This window comes from Felis catus, chromosome A3 (genome assembly GCF_018350175.1).
Source record: "Felis catus isolate Fca126 chromosome A3, F.catus_Fca126_mat1.0, whole genome shotgun sequence".
Taxonomy (NCBI): domain Eukaryota; kingdom Metazoa; phylum Chordata; class Mammalia; order Carnivora; family Felidae; genus Felis; species Felis catus.
In genome coordinates this window covers 35,972,748-35,992,756 of record NC_058370.1, presented here as the reverse complement: position 1 = coordinate 35,992,756, position 20,009 = coordinate 35,972,748, and the positions used below count along the sequence as shown (strand labels likewise).

At 40.0% G+C, this 20,009-nt stretch overlaps 1 long non-coding RNA gene across 1 annotated transcript in view; it reads left to right on the top strand.

Annotated features, from left to right (window-relative positions):
- LOC102900958 overlaps positions 1-19,760 on the top strand; it is an 81,455-nt gene extending 61,695 nt beyond the window's left edge. The window contains exon 3 of the long non-coding RNA XR_002154660.3: positions 19,294-19,760. This is a non-coding gene — a long non-coding RNA (uncharacterized LOC102900958). The remainder of the gene's footprint in view (positions 1-19,293) is intronic.
- The last annotated feature ends 249 nt before the right edge of the window (positions 19,761-20,009 follow it).

The window sequence follows — 20,009 nt, the reverse complement described above, 5'->3', positions numbered from 1 at the left end:
TGGTTGTGGGTAGCATGCCCAGAGAGGGCATGGAAGCTCCATGCTCCTTCCCTCCCATTCCTTACCCTATGCATCTTTTCCTTTTTGTTGTTTCTTTGTTGCATCCTGTATGATAAATGGATAATAGTAAGTGAAGTGCTTTCCTGAATTCTGTGAGCCATTGTAGCAAGTTATCAAACCTGAAGAGGGGTTATGGGAACATCTAATATATAGCTGGCTGGTCAGAAATGCAGTGACAACCTGAGACTTTTGATTGGCATCTGAAGTAGAGAGCACTCTTGTGGAACTGAGCCCTTAACCTGTGGGGTCTGTGTTAACTGAGTAGTTTGTGTCATAATTAAGTTATACATAGAGATACTCAGTCAATGTCTGCTGAGAATAGAGAATTGATTATGTGGGGGGAAAGCCACACGTTTGGTGTTAGAAGTAAGTAGTGCAATGAAGTAGGGTTTTTTTTCCCTTTAGAAGTCTAAAGACATTTAAATTCAAACATTTAAAAAATATTCTGTGAAGACCCCCCAAAATAAATTATCTGTAGGTGAAATGAAGCCTATAGCCACTTCTTTCCAAATTTGTCATCTTTGAATCTTTTCACACTAGTCAAATCAAAACTGCCATACAGTGCGGTGTCAGTGAGGGAAAAAGTTACCAAGTGATAGGATATTGGTTCAGAGTTCTGGTGGTGATGATGGTAGAGAAGGATGTGGTGCAGAGAATGGGGCAATGTGGAGGATTGTCCTACAAAGCAGCCTGTCTCTTGGTAGATGAGTGTGATTTATCATTTCACTCTCCCCATGCTTCATTTGGGTTATTTTTTCCCCACACTGTTTTCCAGATCATAAATTCTTTCTTCAGCTCTTTCAATTCTACTGTTACGATCATTCACTAGTTTTTCCTTCAGCTACTGTAACTTTCAGTTCTAGAATTTCATTTATTCTTTTAAAAACATTTACAATTCATTGCAAAATTGTTCAATCTTAATTTTTATTTGTTTCAATAAAGCAAAAAGTTATTTTAAAGTCTGTTTCTTATATTCACACATAAGGGAGTCTCCATGGTTTTCTTTCTGTTGTCTGAAGTTTCTGATGCTTCTTTTTAAAGATTTTCTATTTTTACCTGATTTGATTTAATATAAGACATTATATTTGAAAAAAACATTTATGGGAGTTATTTCAACATAGGTTGATGTTATCTTCCTCCTAGAAGGGAATTTTATTTCTTACCGTCGTGTTCCTGGGACACTAGCAGTTTGAGGGCACCTTAATCCAAGTTAGGGTTTTAGATTATTTGGGCAACCTGGATAATTCAAAGCTAAACTATGTATGAGAGCTGGGTGACTTTGATTCCAAGTTTTGTCTTCTTGATACAGTGAGACTGACAAAAACTGTTTATATGCTTTCAGATGCATCTTCCATATGGGCAAAAAGTGGTACCAAATAATAGTTTACCTCTCTGGATTTTCAACTCCACTGGCTTTGGGTGGTAATTCCTCACTATCTTATTTTATGCTCTTTTATGCTTTCAAGCTGACTTTTATTGTTAATTTTAAAAATACATTGCCCCAGCTCTTTTTAGTTGTCTTCAGTGATAAGACTAATCCAAATTACCTAGTGTTCCATTACTAGAGGCAGAAGTCTCAAGCTAGCAAGATTTATAGATTAGTCACCTGTTTAAACTTTAGAGGCTGGTTATACACTGGTTAGGAGAACAATATCTCAACTTCCCTCTTTCTCAGATACTGCTCTATTACCTGTTTGGTTTTTCTTTTTCTTTCTTTTCTTTCTTTCTTTCTTTTTTTTTTTTTTTTTGTGATTACTGCATTTCATGCTGACAACCACTTCCTGCCTTCCTTTTCCTAACTCCCTACAGAGCCACATTATGATGTAGAACTCTTAGCAGAAGGGAAGATGTCTACCCACCAATAGCCTTCTCCTTCAGTTAAATATACATATATATTTTATAATAAAAATATACATTTTTCTCTATCTCTATCTATCTATCAATCGATTGATTTTGGTGATTGGCCAGGAGAAAAAGTATGAGATTTTAGAAATGTATAACTTGGATCTGGAAAAACAAGCCATTTTCTTTTGAAAAACTCAGGATATGTGGCATCTTCAGATTCAATTGTATTCTTTTTGTGAGATGCAGCTAAAGATTCAACTTCTTTTCAACACATGCTTCTGATGGGTCTGAAAGTTGGCATATCAATCTGCGAGTACTTGCAAAAGAGGCTTTCTTAATTTTCTTGGCTTAAAATTCCTTTAAACATGAAGAAGTTTTTTTAGTGAACTTTTATTGAAATATAGGATAAATACAGGAACATGCACATATAAATGCATAGCTAAATGAATTTTGGTAAAGTTAACAAATCCATGTAACCTGGACCCAAAAATAGAACTAGATCATTACCAGCACACAGATGCCTCTTTCTCATCCCCCTTCTAGTCACTAACCACTCAAGGGTAACCACTCTTCTAATATTATACTGTAGATTAATTCTGTTTATTTTTGAACTTTACATATAGAATCATTTAGTATATACTTTTATGGCTGGTTGTTTGGTTTTTCTCTCTTGACATTGTGTTTGTAGGGTGTATTAATATTATTACATGCAGTTGTAAATCATTCCTTCTTGTATTCTGTATAGTAATCCACTTCATGAATATACCATGATTTGTTTATCATTTCTACTTTTGATGGACAGTGGGGAGTCTCATCATTTTACAAACAGTGCTGTTAAAAAAATTATTGTGCATTCTCATTACCTGTTAGTAAATATAGATAGCAGGAAGATTCTTGAACTTCATCTTCTAAATTTTATCCTGCTCACCAGGATTGTGACCCAGATTCTGGTCCTTGATCTTTTAATTTGGGCCAAATACAGAGGAAGAAGAGATGATTTCCATGAACTACTTCCTAGATAAGCTGGGAGCACGTCGTCTGGCTGATGTGGTCTTTTGCCTGAGCTGTGTATCCAGAATCCAGTGTTGAACTGGATGAGCTTGTTAAAATGGTGGAAAAATCTCTTTGGTAGAGTGCCTCAGTTTGAGTTAAACCCTGGGTCTATACCCTGAACATTGCTTTGTAGTTTCATCTGATGAACCAAATTACATCTACTAACCATTATGAAGTTTTAGAAGTTTTTATGCTGTGTCCCAGTTGAATCTTTTAACAATGTGAGAAGGCTCAGTTAACAATGTGGCTCAGTCAGCTGGGCGCCTGACTTCAGCTCAGGTCATGATCTCATGGTTCCTGAGTTTGGCCCTGCATCAGTCTCTGTGCTAACAGCTCAGAGCTTGGAGCTTGTTTTGAATTCTGTGTCTCCCTCACTCTCTGCCCCTCCCCTACTTGCACTCTATCTCTTTAAAAAATAGGTAAAGATTTTAAAATTAACAATGTGAGAAAAACCTGTTTTTTTAAATAAAATATCCAGTTTCTTATGTAAATATTACTACAATCCTATTTGCTAATGATGTTCTGTGAGAATTCACAAAAGAAAGGATATCTGCTTGTGAGGCCTTCAAATTCCTCAAAATTTGCTTGGATAGAAAAACTGCCCATAGAGCAATAGGTGCTTAAAACAGGATATTATAACCAATGCAAGTTATTGTCATATATGCCTCAAAGCTAAACAGATGGCTAATTGGGAATTAGAGTAGAATTATTCATTCATTCCACAAAAAACAAATGAGCCTCTACTATTTGCTCCTCTCTATGCTAATATAATTTACATTAAATTATAATAAATTAAATGTTAATTATATAACATAGTACCGTCATAACATGATCTACTATAATTCCAGGGAGTGATAAGAGCTAGAGAGAAAATAAATCAGCATAAGATGGGGAGCCGGATGTTATTTTAGATGGATAGTGGGAGGAGGAGTCAGGAAATCACTGAATAAGTGACACATGCAGAGACCAAAGTGAAGTGAGGGAGCATGGCCTTGATCTGGGGGAAAGTATTCCAGGAAGAGAGATTTGCAAAACCAAAGGCTGTGAGAGGGAAACAAGAATAGAAGATTCAAGGGGGAGCAAAGAGGACAGGATGGCTGGAATATAGTGAGCAATGGCAAGGAGGAAAGGAGGTCAGGTAAAAGAGGAAAAGGAAGACAAGGGCCACTTGAATTTGGCAATTCAAATTTTATTTGAGGGCAATTTGAATTTTATTCCAAGGTGATAGCATTCCACTGGATCTTAAGTAGGTGTTGCTAAGAATGTGGTTTGATTTGACATACGGTTGGGAAAGGTCAATTTGGTTGCTGCATAGAGAATGGATTGTAGGTATTAAGAATGGAAAAAGAATGGAAGTTTTCTGAGAAACTCATTTGATTCCCTAGGGTTGGGAGATGAAAGAGACATGGATAGGGAAGGCTGCTGCAGGGCAGAGGACATTAGTCCCAAGGAAGAAAGGGATTTAAATAAGTTAGCTAATTGCCAGAATTAGATGAGCCACTACATTTCACTCTTTATTTTACAGATGCGAAAACTAAGGCTCAGAAAGCCTAAGTAACTTTCTAAAGGAAAAAAATGTGATAACCACATTGAAAACAGGAAGGAGTTTGGGGAAAGGTGACTTCTGTCACTAAGTCAATCTATTCGTATGCAATAAAGTAAGATTATTGGTAAGAGTTACAAACATTTTGAAATTGACTTCTGAACCTCTCTCTTTCTCTCTTTTCTTTTTTGAGAACTGAAATTTTGGTGGTGCAAAGTGGCCAGCTTATCATCTTGAGTTGCATTTTAGAAAAAGCAATACTGACTCTGAACTTTTTAATGGCAAGTCCAAGCCGTATTAACTTTCCTAAAACTGTTGGGGACAGTGTCTGGCAATGGTAGGTGCATAATAAATATTTGCTGAATGATTATATGATGAAACTGAGAGTCGGAAGAATTCTAAGAAATTATAGAAAAAATGAGAAAAATTACCCCCTCTGTATACTTAAAGTGTACTGTATAATATTAGTAGTGTACTAATATTGAGAAAGGACAATTAAAGCATTAGTCACATGCTTTGGATTGTGATGAAAACTAAATTCAAATTGAGTTAAACACTAAGGAACATTCATTGGCCCATGTAATTAAGTCTAGGAGGGTAGTTCTAAGTTCAGGTATGGCTGGATCTAGGGTTTGTATGGCATTTAAATAATTCTCTCTATCTTTGTGTCTTTCTTTCTCTTTCCACTTATTTGTTTGTCTTTCCTTCACACTGGCTTCATTCCAGGCTGGCTGTCTTCACATGGAGATCCTCCTATGGTTATAAGCTTACATCTTTCAGTTTATTAATACCAACAGGAAGAGTTCCCTTTCCCAAACGGTTCTATCAAAAGTCTTCAGGGGCCAGGCCAGTCAGTCCATGTGAACATGGGCTGAGAGTAGGTGGGGAGTGGTTTCCAAAGGAAGAGTTAGGAATGACTAGCAGAAGTTAGAGTGGACAGTGGCAGGAGAAGCAACAAAGATCTACTACCAAAGTGAAAGAAAAGGGAAATCTTGCAGCCAAAGAGGCAATTTCTGCTTATAAAATCCCCCTAAAACCTAGGGCACCTCAACTCCAGATCAAGGCTGGGCAGGTCAGTACTGACACTGTAGATATTTGTAGATATTTGTATTTGTAGATGTTTCCAAAAGCTCTTTCAGGCTTCCCGAGGCAGCTAGATTTTCCCAAGGCCCCTGAGAAACTCAACAGACTTCTTGGGTGTATAAGAGCTCACAGAACCAGCAGTCACTGCCATGTTTCTGTCCTCACAGACTCTCCAGTTATTGGTATGAAGCCCCAAATGCCCATGGTTCATCCGTAGCTTTTTTTTTTAATGTTTATTTATTTGTGTGTGTGAGAGAGAGACAGAGTGCAAGCAGGGGAAGTGTAGGGAGAGGGGGAGACACAGAATCTGAAGCAGGCTCCAGGTTCTGAGCTGTCAGCATACAGCCGTATGTGGGCCTCAAATTTGTGAACCATGAGATCAAGACCTGAGCCGAAGTTGGATGCTTAACTGACTGAGCAATAGTTTTAAAAGTCATTCTTCATGTTTCTTAAAGGAACCATGAGCCCAATGTGTGCTTTCCTCTGAAGCTCAAATTCTATAAAGTGAAATAGTAAGCCAAATGGGGTGGCAACTTCAGACAAGTGTGTAGGTTCTACTCCATGATGAAGGTAATCAAAGAAACCAACTGCCTTCTTACACTCCACAAAAATGCCTTCCAAACAGATATTTCCCAGCCAGTTGAAAAGTGAGTCAGCTAAAGAACTCCAAAACAATTAAATTAATTGAAAATACATTTCATAAGAGAAATTGGATAGATTATTTGAGGTCACGAGCATCTGCCAATGAGTATTTACCTCAGCATTTGCAGCTTTACTTTGCTTCCCCACTTGTAGCATTTCTGAAATCCACTTATTTCTCCTTTGTGTGTAAATTCTGAGAATGTGTGTTTCTAGTTATGGCTCCATAAGACCACTATTTACCCCCTTCACAATTTTTGTCATATGTGCTATATCGTCAGGGTTCAGTGAAGGAAGGAGAAATGTCTCTAGGTATTTCAAGCAGAAGGTGATTTAATACAGGGAAATAAGTGCTCACAAAATGGTGAGAAGAATAGAAGTCAGAGGCACCAGTGGGATCTTGGTTTCAATGTCAAAGTCAAAAAACTATGGTCATCACATTTCCACTCTTGCTGCCTCCATAATTCTGTCACTCCTGTGAGGTTGCTAACTGGAAAGTAGAACCCTGAGTCTGACTCCTGCATGTGCTCAAAATGTTCAAAGCTTACTATAACTGCCTTTACTGCAGCAAGTCTGCTTGCACTTTATTTCTGCCTTACAAAACTCAGGCAACTGCATCTAACTGGCACAGCATAATTCATATCCAGAGCCCTAACAGCAAGGGCATCTGGAAAGTGTAATTTTAAGACTTCCCTCCTTAGAGAGAAAAGAAGAGGTTGAGAGAATGAATCCAAGAATATGTCACTCACTTTACAAATTAAAGTTGTTTTTTTTTTTAAAAAAGACCTTATATTTATACTGTAAATGAAAATCCAGGATCATTTTCCATTAACAGAAGGTATTTGTCAAAATAAATGCAAGGAATTTTTTTGCCTTACATTTACCAAAAATATTTTTCCTCCCTGAGAGAACAGAGTAATTATAAAAGGCTCTTTTTCCCCAGGCTTTCCCCAAACTGCACTATTCCCCTATGCTACCCTCATTTATATACTTTGTGTGAGCCAAAAGCCAATATTTGCAATTAAATGGCAGGTCATGTGTGAATTAAGGCAGACTTCTATGCCAAGTCATGTTCAAACTTGCCTCTTTTTTCCTGGTTCGGGAATGGAGAGGATCACACAAAACTGGTCCCATCAGCAATGTGCATCAGTGTACTTTGGGAAATGCTTTATTAGATTGTAATCAGTTTGAAAGTGCTTTTATCTCCTCCTCTGCCTTAAGTTCTAGAATAGACCTCACATTTTTTTCATCCAACCTGGAGTTACAAATATGAGAAGGAAAAATATCAGGAATGGTGACTCGGAATTTGGGGGAGTGAAACAAAGACCAACAGTCAGTTTAAAGCAGGGTCTTATTGTCTTTGCCTAAAGTGGGAGGTGGGAGACTGGGATTCACTCCTACAGGTTGAGCTGTAAGTTCTGGACAAGAGTTGTCCACTTAACCAACTCCTTTCCTGGTGCTTTGAGTCTACCCTTCATGCTACCAGCTGACCAAACCCATCTCCGCCATAAGGACCATTGTTTTCTCCTTTCTTTCCTCCACTTCCCCTTGGTCAGCCCACCCCTTATCCTCCCATCCCCACTCTACTTCATTCCCCACCCCACCCCACACACACACACACAGCTTCAGTACACCTCATTGTCTGCCTTTCAAGAGCTCCATGAGTGTCTGTTTTGTTCAAAGCAGAATCTATAGCATCTGAAAACTGCTTGTGATAGACATTCAATTCCCACTAGTTGAAAGAATAACAAATGGGTGAGTGAGCAGTCAGTCTGCTTGGCTCAGCCAGGCTAACCCAGAAAGAAACCTGAACTATCTCAGACTCATTCTGGACTTTACTGTGTTTCACAGAACATCAGATTGATCAAAACTATTTATAATGGAATGCACTCCAGGTTCTAGACTACATGAATCAAATATAGGCCTTCAAGTCGTTATAAACTGAATTTTGAGATAACGTTGGTAGTTTCCCCTTTTGTCTTAGAGAATGAAGAATTGGATTGAGCTTTGACTCCACTATCTCCTGGATGGCAAGTCACTTTCATTTTCTGAGCCCCAGTTTCCTCACCTGTAAATTGGGGGAGGATTTACTCTTTGCTTAATTCACTACCTGCTGCATGGGTCATGTGAAATTAGGCACTTACCCATGTATTTTATCATTGAAGAAGTAGTTTTCTGAGTGCCTACTGTGTGCAAGTCTTTTAAATGTCATCTTCTTAGTGTGGCATTTTATTTTATTTTAAAAATTTTTAATGTTTTTTTTTTATTTATGAGAGAGAGAGAGAGAGAGAGAGAGAGAGAGAGACAGCATGAGTGGGAGTGAGAGAGAGGGAGACACAGAATGTGAAACAGGCTCCAGGCTCCGAGCTGTCAGCACAGAGCCTGACACAGGATTTGAACTCGCAAACTGTGAGATCATGACCTGAGCCAAAGTAGGATACTTAACCGACTGAGCCAACCAGGTGCTTCTAGTGTGCATTTTATAATCAACTTATGTAACATTTCAGTCCTACTTTTCAACACTGCTAGTCCTCCCTTCTGCTTTATTTTTCTAACAAGTGCTTTCATTTTTAAACTTAATATATGTTTTATTGATTTAATCATATACTATAATTATTTAATTTGTATTGCGTATCTCCCCCTGCTAGGTTTTAGGCTCCATGAGAGGGGATGATGATTGATTGATTGATTGATTGATTTTGCTATTGTCTTTCCAGAGCCTGTCCCCTAGTGGGCACTTAATAAATAATGTTGAATGAATAAACAAATATCCCATGCTCAGAGTACAAGTGCTGATATAAACCAGCCTACCAGATGAAACTCAAATGTATTCTTTTATTAGAGAAAACTCACTAAAGAATGTGTATTCTATACAGAGGGCTGGAGTTACATTGAAGGAACAATTAGGAGGCCAGTATATAATCCAGACAAGAAATGACAAAGAAAATAAGGAGACAATTAGAAAATATTGAGGAAATAGAATTGTAGCGTGTGGCTCCTTGGATATGAGGTGTGGTGGGGAATAGTGAAATCTACATTGAATTCCTAGTCTCTGGGCTGGGCAACTGGATGGATGAAAATGATGCTCACTGATACGAGGATACCAGTGAAGGAAATGGTTGTTTGAGGACATGCATGAGGAGAGAATTTATGCCGGGTGCCAATGGGCCAACAGATGTTCACTGAGAGGTTGAATACATGGCTCTGGGCTTAGAAGAGAAATTTAGGCTGGGGATAAAGATTTGAAAGCCATAATCCTAGGCTCTAAGGACAGCATGCAGAGTAAGGATAGGGAAGGGTCAAGGGGACACAATCATTTGGGATAAATATTCTTATCCCACCTCTCCATAGATGAGACCACTGGGAAGTGCCCAATTATCCTCAAAGATTAGCTTTTTATCTATTCCATTTGAGACCCCAGAGTTCTGCACCATGGATAATGGAAAAGACTTTTGTATACTTAAAATCCAAGACTACTATAGCCTTTTTCAGGCCAAATACCCACAATTATTTTACTTTCTTAACAAAAACGATATGCTAGATAGTTCTGGGGTTGGGGGCCAGAAAACTTGGGGGCTGATATAGCTTAAGATCTCCCATGGCTAATGGGTGACGTTGAACAACACATGGATTTTTCTGTCAGTTCATTTCCTCATCTGTAAAATTATGGTGTTGACCTCCATGAGGTTCTTGGAAAGATGTATCAGGAGCATTTGAATGATTAAATAATGAAATCTAGAGTAGATATTCATTAAAGATCTTACAAGAATCCAGTTTCTATTCCATTCCAATAATACTTTGTTGTTGGACCCATTCCAGTTCCTGTATATATTCTTTAAAGCATATAGATGCCTAAACAGTACACAGAGCTCTCTAGTGTGGTCATGACTAATGCAGCAGAGTACATAAAAAGGTAGAAGAAAATACAGACTCTATACCCCTGTTGTAGGCTGCTGGCTATTGTCAAGCTGCTAGTGATTTATTTAGCAGTCTGGTTGCAAAAAAACAGGACTAAACCATTTGCATTGATACTTTAGGTTTTCTTTAAAAGCAATTAACCCAAATTAAGACAATATTCACCAAAGGTTCTGAAAACAAAACAAAACAAAGCAAAGCAAAACATAACAATAAAATCACCCATCTACTGATTTAATAGAAGATTTCTTTTTTTTTTTTAATTTTTTTTTTCAACTTTTATTTATTTTTGGGACAGAGAGAGACAGAGCATGAACGGGGGAGGGGCAGAGAGAGAGGGAGACACAGAATCGGAAACAGGCTCCAGGCTCTGAGCTATCAGCCCAGAGCCCGACGCGGGGCTCGAACTCACGGACCGCGAGATCGTGACCTGGCTGAAGTCGGAAGCTTAACCGACTGCGCCACCCAGGAGCCCCTTTAATAGAAGATTTCTTAAAAGTAGCTAAAAAAAATTGGGTATTTATGTTGTGTGCTTTCCCAACTAAGATCTTAATATGCTTTGCAAACTTGACTCAAATGCCAATGGTACTTCCCCCTCTGTGTCTTTCAAAAAAATGGAGCTAATGAGAACTGAAGAATCATGGCGGTATTGAAAATGTAGTCTTTGAAGTTCATGTGTGTAACTGTAGTATATTATTGTTTAGCTGATTTCCTATCCTTCCTCTCCCCCCCCCCCAACCTCCAAGGGAAGTGTGTACTTTCCTGTCCAATTTATATTGACCTTGACCATGTGCTTGTTTAGACCAATGGAATATGTAAGTGACAGTGTTACTGCTGCTTGATATGTTTCTGACATTTGATACTTTCAGCTTCTCCCTCTTTGAAATGGGGTCTTATCCTGAGTTTGAGATACTGCATGGTTCTGCTAATGCTTCTGGACACTTTTTCCTCTATCATGAGAAAGGTTTCTCCCTAGTAGCTGCTCTGTTTTCAGCCTGAATCTCAAAATGAGATTCATGGAGCAAAAATGCCCCAGTGTACCTACAGATGCAATGTGGTCGTAGCCAACTGGTAGACTCTCAAGCATAAGAATAAGTGATTGTTGTTTGAAATCTCTGAATTCCACATCAGTGTGTTAAGCAATATGATTGTGTCAATAGTTACTGAGTATTATTTGGCATAACAACCTTTCTTGTAGATTTAACCCCCTGTGAGATCTCTTGTCTCTGTAACTACTCTGTACAGGGCCTAATTGACTTGGAGCAGATATCAAGACAAAGTTGTACTTAGCAAAAAATTGGTTTACAATTTCTTAAAGCTCAGAAATCAATTTTACCTCTCTAACAGTTGACCATTTTTAAGGTCTAGTTCTCAGCCAAAGGCAATTTTTCCTCTAAGGGATATTTAGCAATGTCAGGATGCATTTTGACTGTCATGACTCAGGGTGGGGGTGCCACTGGCATCTAGTGAGTAAAGGCCAGGGATGCTGTTAATATATAGCTCCTCACAACGAAGAATTATCCAGTCACAAATGTTAACAGTGTCAAGGTTGAGAAAAGCTGGCTCAACCCTATATTTCTTTCTCTTGGGGCATATCAAATTTATCTTTGGGCAGCACAGCATTAAAACTGATATCACTCATTAGGAACAAATAAGAAAACTCGGCCAAGTATATGATATCATTCCAGATAGCCTCCTAAAGAAAGATAAGAATTCTTTTATTGTTTGTTAACCCACTGAAAAACATAGAGCAAAAGTAATTATTTGCTCCCTTTTTGAGATTTAAAAATCTTTAATTGGATTAAAAAAGGATTTCCTTTTTTACCAGCACTTCAGGATATTTCTGTATTGCTCAGAAATCAGAGGCCTCATGATTTAGTTATTCATTTACTCTCTCATCCATTCAAATTATTTATGGAGCACCTACCTTGTGCCAGGCAATCTTAGGATTTCTCGTTCCAAGATGTCAGGTTTAATTCTGTTTGTTTTGTTTTGATTGAAATAGAGTATATAAGAGTGTGTGTTAAAGTTCACATTTATTTTAAAACACCCCAAGAGTAAATATAATCTTTCTGTTCACCCTGCACCTTTGAGCACCCCTTCCTATGTTATGAACTTCAAAAAGAAGTGGAGCCTGCCTTTTGCTAGAGATATATAAGATGTATTGTTTCATCCTCCCTTATGAACAACTTAATACAACTGTGTAGAACTTTGTATTAGATTATAGTGGATCCTGGTAATGCCAGAGGTAGTTGCAAAAGTTTTAGTGGTAGCAATATAAGCACAGCTTCACTTTACAGACATATTTCTCAGTGTGTTTTATGTTGGTTTATTTAATAAGCAAATATTTCATATGCTTTGTTAGTAAGAGGCATCCAGCAGAATCTGATACTACTGGTGAATGAAGACAATTTTTAAGCTGAAGAACAATGGCAGCACCAAGAGAGAACTGCTGGGCAACAGGCTTTTATCTACCTGAAACAGAAGGAATTTTCTGGCAAATCCACAGATCCATTTGGGTCCTTGAAAATGTCTAATGTAGCAAAAATATCCTCACCTCCAATTGCAGGCTCCAGAAGAAGTCTCTGTTATGAAATGTCCTGTTCCAGCCCTCTAACCTCTGCCATTTTGAAGCCACAGTGAGCTATATCCCAGTGAGCCAGGGGTTGGAGAGCTAAGGACTCAAGCAGGAAGATAGTGCAGAACCTGACCCTGAGATGAAGGTGAAGACAACACACAAATGTTGTACTTTTCCGGCCTCAGTGAACTGAAATCATGTCCTTTTTTTTTTTTTTTTTTTTTTTTGTTAATTTGATTTTGCTGTTTGGATTCAAACCCAGTATCTTCTTCCAATAATGCTCTTTTCTGTACCCAGTCACAGAAAGAGTAGAAGAGAGCTAGCAGGAAAACAATGGTCTGACACTTAAAGAGAAAATCAATGGCAGATGTCTTCCTTTATGTTTTCTCAGCTAATCTACAAAAACCATGTGGGAAGGCTTAGTTCCTATTTTTCAGGTAAGAAAACTGAAGCTCCCAGAGGGCAACTAACTTGAATTTTAATTGAGGCATGTCTGATTTTCAGGTCTATATTCTTTTTCATTAACTACAAAAGCTAATGTTGACTCTCTTTTATGACCTGTTAATATTCAAATCAATATGATTTTTTGTCATGGAAAAATCCAAGCTCTAGCAGAAGGGAGGAAGCAGGGAACATAAATTCAGCCCCTTCAAATCACATGGAGAGACAAGGAATCTGCTCTGAGTTTGCAAATTTGATTTTGAGGACTCCAGGCATGGGAACTGTGTCAGACTCAATATATCTGCTCATGGACCAATTAGGACCAGGTGACTGCCAAGCTGTTTACTGTCCTCTTCTGACCCACCTGCTCCACTCACAATCATTTTGCAGCCAGAAGATCAGTGAGGTAAAGGTGGCCTTGTGCCCTCTGACTTTTGCCCTCTGCCTTCTCTCTGGGTTTTTTGACACCACATTGGTGGCAACCAGTGGCCACCTGCTTATAGGCACAAGTCATCTAAAGTAATAAAACAAGAGGTAACTGGCCAGAGCCAGCCATTGAATTTTTAAGGTCTAAGCCTTTCTTCAAGAAAACATGGTTTCTTCAAAGAATCAGATGGAGTATAGCAGGTACATGTGGGGACTCTGGAACCACATTATTCAAACCCTTGAGCAATCATTGGCTATTCTATTTACTCACTGTGTGATGTTGGAGATTTTACTTCACCTCTTCAATGCCTCAATTTCCTGATCTGTAGAACAGACTCATTTATTCATTTCACATATGTTCTGCCATGTACCACAACCTTGATTCCATGTGCTGGGGATGGAGCATACACAAAACCAACCAAGTCCCTCTGTTCTCATAGAGGAGACAGAAGATAATAGATTTGTTTGGAACATAACTTCACATAGTGCTAAATGCCATAAATCAAATAAAACAGAGGAAGGGATGGAGAGTTGAGGGAAGGGATGGCAATGTTACAAAGAGCAGAGATGGAAGGCTCTTGGAGGAGATAAAACACAGACAATATCAGAATGATGTGAAGGGAGGGAGCCACACAGTATCTGAGGCAAGAGTATCCCAAGAAGAGGGAGGAGGAATATAAAACAAAATATAACAATTGTACCCACTTTATGGGAGTCCATGCAAGTTAAATGGGATAATACATATAAAATGACACCATAGCAACTACTCTGTGAAGGTTAGCTCTGCATACATCTTAGAATCTGAGTTGAAAGAATGGTAAAGTTCTATTCCAACCTTTCCCTTAGAATGCAGGTGTTTCCTCAAAGGAGCTTTCCTCAAAGGAGCTTCAGCTTAAGTACCTGTCATGATGAGGAGCTCCTAACTCAAGAAGAAAGGTCTTGCCTCCATTGTTGGGTAGCTTTTCCTTGTGAGGAAGTGCCTCCTTCCACTGAACTTACACCCTATCCAGGGAATCACAAAAACTTACTGGCTCTCTGTTTCACAGGACAACATCTCCAAATTTCGAAAATAGATTTCCTCTGAGCTCAATCAGTGCCTTCAACCTTTATTTACATGTATGGCTTCCGGATTTCTCACACTTTCATTTGATCATCTCAAAAACACAGTAAAATAGGCTCAGTCTCTGAAAAGATGGAGGCAAATGATGAGATTAGCATTTGAGGCTCAAACCTCCCCACTCGAAAGCTCTTCCCTAAAAACACAGCCCCCAGATAAAGAGGAATATGTCTACTTAGTGGTGTGTACCTGCCCCTACCTGCCATCTTGCTCAGGCATAAACCCAGCCTGCACCAATTTGAAATCACATCCATGATAATGGTTAAGAGAAGTAGTTGACTGACCAGTGCTTCTGGTGTCCTGGAGATTAGAGCAGAGAAGAGAGAAGAGGGTGGCCATGAGCAGTGGTGGGTTTAGGACAGATGATATTGCCATGTTATTAATTAAGCATCAGATCAAAGGGATCAGAATAGAGCTGATGAGTCAAAGATCTTAGGTTCCATTTCCTGTGAGCCAGCCAGCTGGGTCCTGCTACTCAGCATCTGCTTGTTTCCTTACCCTGCCGGCTGCCTCATAAAACAAGCCATGGCTGCAAAGCTTAGAGGGTACGGACGACTCACCACTCAGCACAAACCCATCCCTGCTGCTAGAAAATAATCTCAAGGAGAAATCTGCCTGATGGTAGATGACTTGGGCCAGGTTGTCTTTAGAACTTACCTACTTTCAAGGAGATTCTCCTTGGCATGACTTCTGAAAGGATGGACAGGTTTTATCACTATGGAGTGCGGGCCTGAATTTTAAGCAACGCATTCAATGGCATTGTGAAGTTCTGTATCATTTTTTTCTGATAAAATTAATGGACAAACATAGACATTGGGACAGTAAGTAGAAACAGGAGATAACACTAACAGCAGTCATGTTTTGATCTGTTTATTTGTTTCAGTTTTTATATTTAGAACAAAAATCTTAATTCTTAAATTGGACGTAGGAAGGGTGAGTGCAAGAAAATTGAGGCACCCATATTAAGCAATAGTCACAGTACAGACGGCCTCTAACTGCAACTTCACAGTGATTTATCTGCTCTCCTGAACTGGCTTGATAAAGCAGCCACCCCACTGATGTTCAGATGATGCCACTCCAGGACTCAATTTGCTGGGAGCTGCCAACTGGCTGAGTAACTGCTGGAAAATAATGAGCCAGTTTCTCATTGGTCATCTATTTGACTAGCAGGCAGGTTGGGCAAGGCCAGGAATCTTGTGGGGGCAGATCCATTCCAGAATACAAGGCCATCTGACCTTCAAGTGGTTCAAACTGGGCAAGTTGCCATTTGGGGATCCTGACACTGGCAACCACAAAAATTTGCCGAGTCATCCTACCTGACTCAAAGCTTTTGCTATTGTGGAAAATGTGTCCGCAAGATTTTATTGCCTCTGGAGCTTGAAGATTTTTTTTTTAACTTGGCAGAAGTGGGAAATTACTATTCCCTGAGCCCTCTGTACTCAGCTAAAGTCCAGTCATTCTTGAGAGCCAAACTCATGCATGGGCATGTTTTGGATCACTGAAGTACACAATAATCTCTCTCACCCCTAAACTCCTACAGCTTCCACATCAGGGAGTCCACATCAGTGGTCTCAAATTTTACTTGGAAAAAGTAAAAAGTAAAAGTGCTTGAGGGATTCATTTAAAAAACAGGTTCTTATTCAGCAAGTCTGGGGTGTGGGACATGGAGGGTAGTCTGAGACTCTGCATCTCACACAAGTTTCCAGTGAATCCACACTTCTGTAGCAAGGACCCGCTTCTTTGACAAGAGAAATGGGCTGTGTGTGATCTTGCACAAGTCTCCAGATGTGTCTGAATCTTCACGAGGGCTTGTATTCTCTTCCTTCTTACCCTCTCTAGCACCTCACACATTGCTATGTGAGCACGCAGTGCTGATACATATCTGTAGAATAAAGAAACTCCTATATGGTAGAAACTCTATTTCTCATTAGCACAATGACTCATGCACAAGTGCTTAATAATTATTAATTGAATGGATGGATGTCCTCTATGGGGACAGTGAGAGACTAACAAAAAAGTGAAGACAGAATCTAAGGTCTGGCTTAGATTTTAAGTGTTGGCTGCTTGAATCAAACAGGTAGAAAAATATGGATGCAAATTCAGGAAACAGGGTGTCTGGAATTAACTGATTTACGCCCTAGTCATGCGGCATCTCACACATCGATAGACCAATTTCTGTCATGGAGATTTAAAATTTTTTTTTAATGTTTATTTATTTTTGAGACAGAGCATGAACGGGGGAGGGTCAAAGAGAGAGGGAGACACAGAATCTGAAGCAGGCTCCAGGCTCTGAGCTGTCAGCACAGAGCCCGACGTGGGGCTCGAACTCACGGACCGTGAGATCATGACCTGAGCCGAAGTCGGACGCTCAACTGACTGAGCCACCCAGGCACCCCTGTCATGGAGATTTTTAAAAGCATCTCCACTGTCATGAGAAGGTTTGATCTGTACCGTCTGGGGAACTGTGTAGAGGCCCATAGTCATGACAGGGAAAGAGCATTTACTCAGTAGAGCTTAGTGGGAAAGAAGCCCTATGCTGCCTAAGAAACTGTTCATCCTCAAACAATGATTTCTGACTGATTCTTTTCAGTGACCTCTGTCTCCTTCTTTCTCTACTTCTGACCACCTACCAACACATACAACACACAGACTAGTTTTTGACCATGGCCTGGAAACTGATCCTCATTCTTGCATAGCTTTATCTGCTAGGAGGTTGGATCAGTGTCCTTGCCACACAACTGGACTGTGACTGAATAAACAGGCCACAGTTGTTCATAGAAAGGGTCAACCATCTCCCAACATGGGAGAAAGAAAGCCACTGAGGGTTGAAGGATGAAAGTTGTAGAAATTGGGCAGTAGGAAGAACCCAGGTTAAGGCAATGGTTCTACTCTTTAGACTTAAGGAGAAGTTTGGGCCCCTACTCCAACTCCGTACAAGCTTCTTCACCTGTCCTAAGTAGCTCTCTCTAACCTATGGTAACTCCCTCCCTTTGTCTGTTCTAGAACCTCTGCCATTAGAGCCATCCTTTGGAGTTAGGAAAAATCAGACATTGGCTTTGGAAGGCCACTGTTAACTGTACCTTTGACAACTGGCATCTGTAGAGGTGGTGAGGGGGGAGGCTGTAGTTTTCCTTGGAGTATCCCTATGTCAGCATCCAAATAGACAGAGCCCTGGGTATTTTCCAGCTCCCTCCAGCTGGATTTGAGGGAAGGCTATAGAGTCTCGGTATGTGACACTGATCTGAACTCTGAGCCTTACTGAGCCAGAATCATCCTGGCTGTCAGACAGTCACAGGGCTCAGGGTCAAGGGGGAATACCCAGATGTCTCTAGGCCAGATGAAGCAAGTCTGCAGCTTGGAGCTGCTTTTAGGCGGGGCAGAATAGATGGTGAAACCCTAGGGTCCTCAGAACCTACAGATGTATACAAGAATGCCCTGAGCTGCACCTGTCTCGAGTTACTGCATCCAGCCTTCCAGCGAGCTCTGCAGTCTGGCTGGCTTTGTTTGCTGCAGAGCTGTGTCCCCTCTGGCTCAGGTGGTGTCAGTCTTCTGCAGGGGCCCAGCAAAGGTGCACCGGGCAGCCTCCAGTCTCCCTGCATAGCTGAGAGCACTGCAGTAAGGGCACAGTCCAGCTCTGGGCTGGCTGCCAACAGCCTCTTGCAGACTGCGTCACAGCAGAGACCTCTTGCTTGCCGGCAAGGAAGGAATAAGACAGCGATGGCAGGAACTTGTAGTGTGTCTCTGATGCTGCTTCAAATGCTTTCCATGCCTCTCTGCTGTTTCATGTGTTTCCTCATTCCCTTTCCTTTCCTCCATCCCCCACCCCCACCATGCCACCACATCTGTGTCCTTCTGATGACTCTTCAGGCTAACGTCCAAAGAGAGTGACCCAGACTATAATGCAGCCTGTCGGGACAGTGCTTTCCAGGGAGAAACAGGCTGGTTGACCTGATGACACGCTAGGCATGTCAGTGAGTACCAGTGTGAAATAACGGGAAACTAGCAGTTTTCATCTAGAGAACTTACCCCAGCATGGAAAGAGCAGGGTGCCCTTGGTACATCAAGTACATCTTTCTGTGTCTTGATTTCCCCATCTGTAAAATGAGAACAATTTCTTCTCCCATATCTGTTTTATGGGGTCTTGTGAGTATCAAGAGGGATACTAGAGGGCTTCATAAACTTTAATGTACATGAGAATTACATGGGGATGTTGTTAAAATACAGATCTTGATTCCATAGTTCTGGGGTAGGGAGACTGCATTTCTAACAAACTCCCACATCAGTGGATGCTGCTGGTCTGGAGATCACTCTGAGTAGGAGGGGCTAGCAAATAAGAGGACAATTTAAGCATTACAAAGCACCAGGAAACTGTAACAATTTAATTATTTTATGTATTTGCCCTTCTAAAAAGCAAATTTGCATCTTAAAAGAAGTCTTCACATCTTTAATTCAAATGAATGTCATTATTTTAGGCATCTCAGATGGCTACCAGAGAGAAAATGTAAAGTTAAGAGAGACTGATTAACATTTCTGTTGTCACTGAAGCTGTCTCTTCCCTTCCTTTCCCTTTTCCTTCTCTTTCCCTCCTCCCAGAAAGAAGATTGAATCTGGATTCAAATGCAGTTTCTTACATAAGCCTGTGGCCAACAGGTGACCAAGGATGCTGAGACATTACCTGGGCCAGGTAATGGACAAAAGAGAGATTGAAAGCCACTGTTTTCTCAAAAGAAAGAGAATGTGTGTGCACCAAAAGGCATGTACAAGACTTTGATAGCAGCACTATTCATAAAGTCAAAGCTGGAAAGAGCCCAAATGTCTAATAGCAGTAGAATAAATAAATCATGGTATATTTATACAATGGAATACTACATTGACAAAAAAAGAACAAAATACTGTATCATGTACCCTCATATATGAATCTTACAAATGAAATGCTGAGCAGCAAAAGTCAGACATAAGAGCATATGCCATATGATTCCATTTATATGAAGTCCAAAAACAAGTAAAACTAAGAATAGGGTTACTTCTATATGGAGTTGACTGGGAATGGGCATAAAGGAGCCTTCTGGGTGCTGGAAAGATCCTTCATACTGGCCTGCGTGCTTGTAGTACCAATTCACTGCTATGGATTCTTCAGATTTGTACAAATTACTATATGCTTGCTACATTCTAATATAGACATTTTAGAGCTACAAAAAGAGAAAACCTGTTTCTAATTTTACCCCCGATTTTCACATTTCTGGGTTCTGTTCTCCTTCTCTTCTTCCGTCCCACATCTTTCATAAAATGGAAGCCCCTGTTGGCCAAAT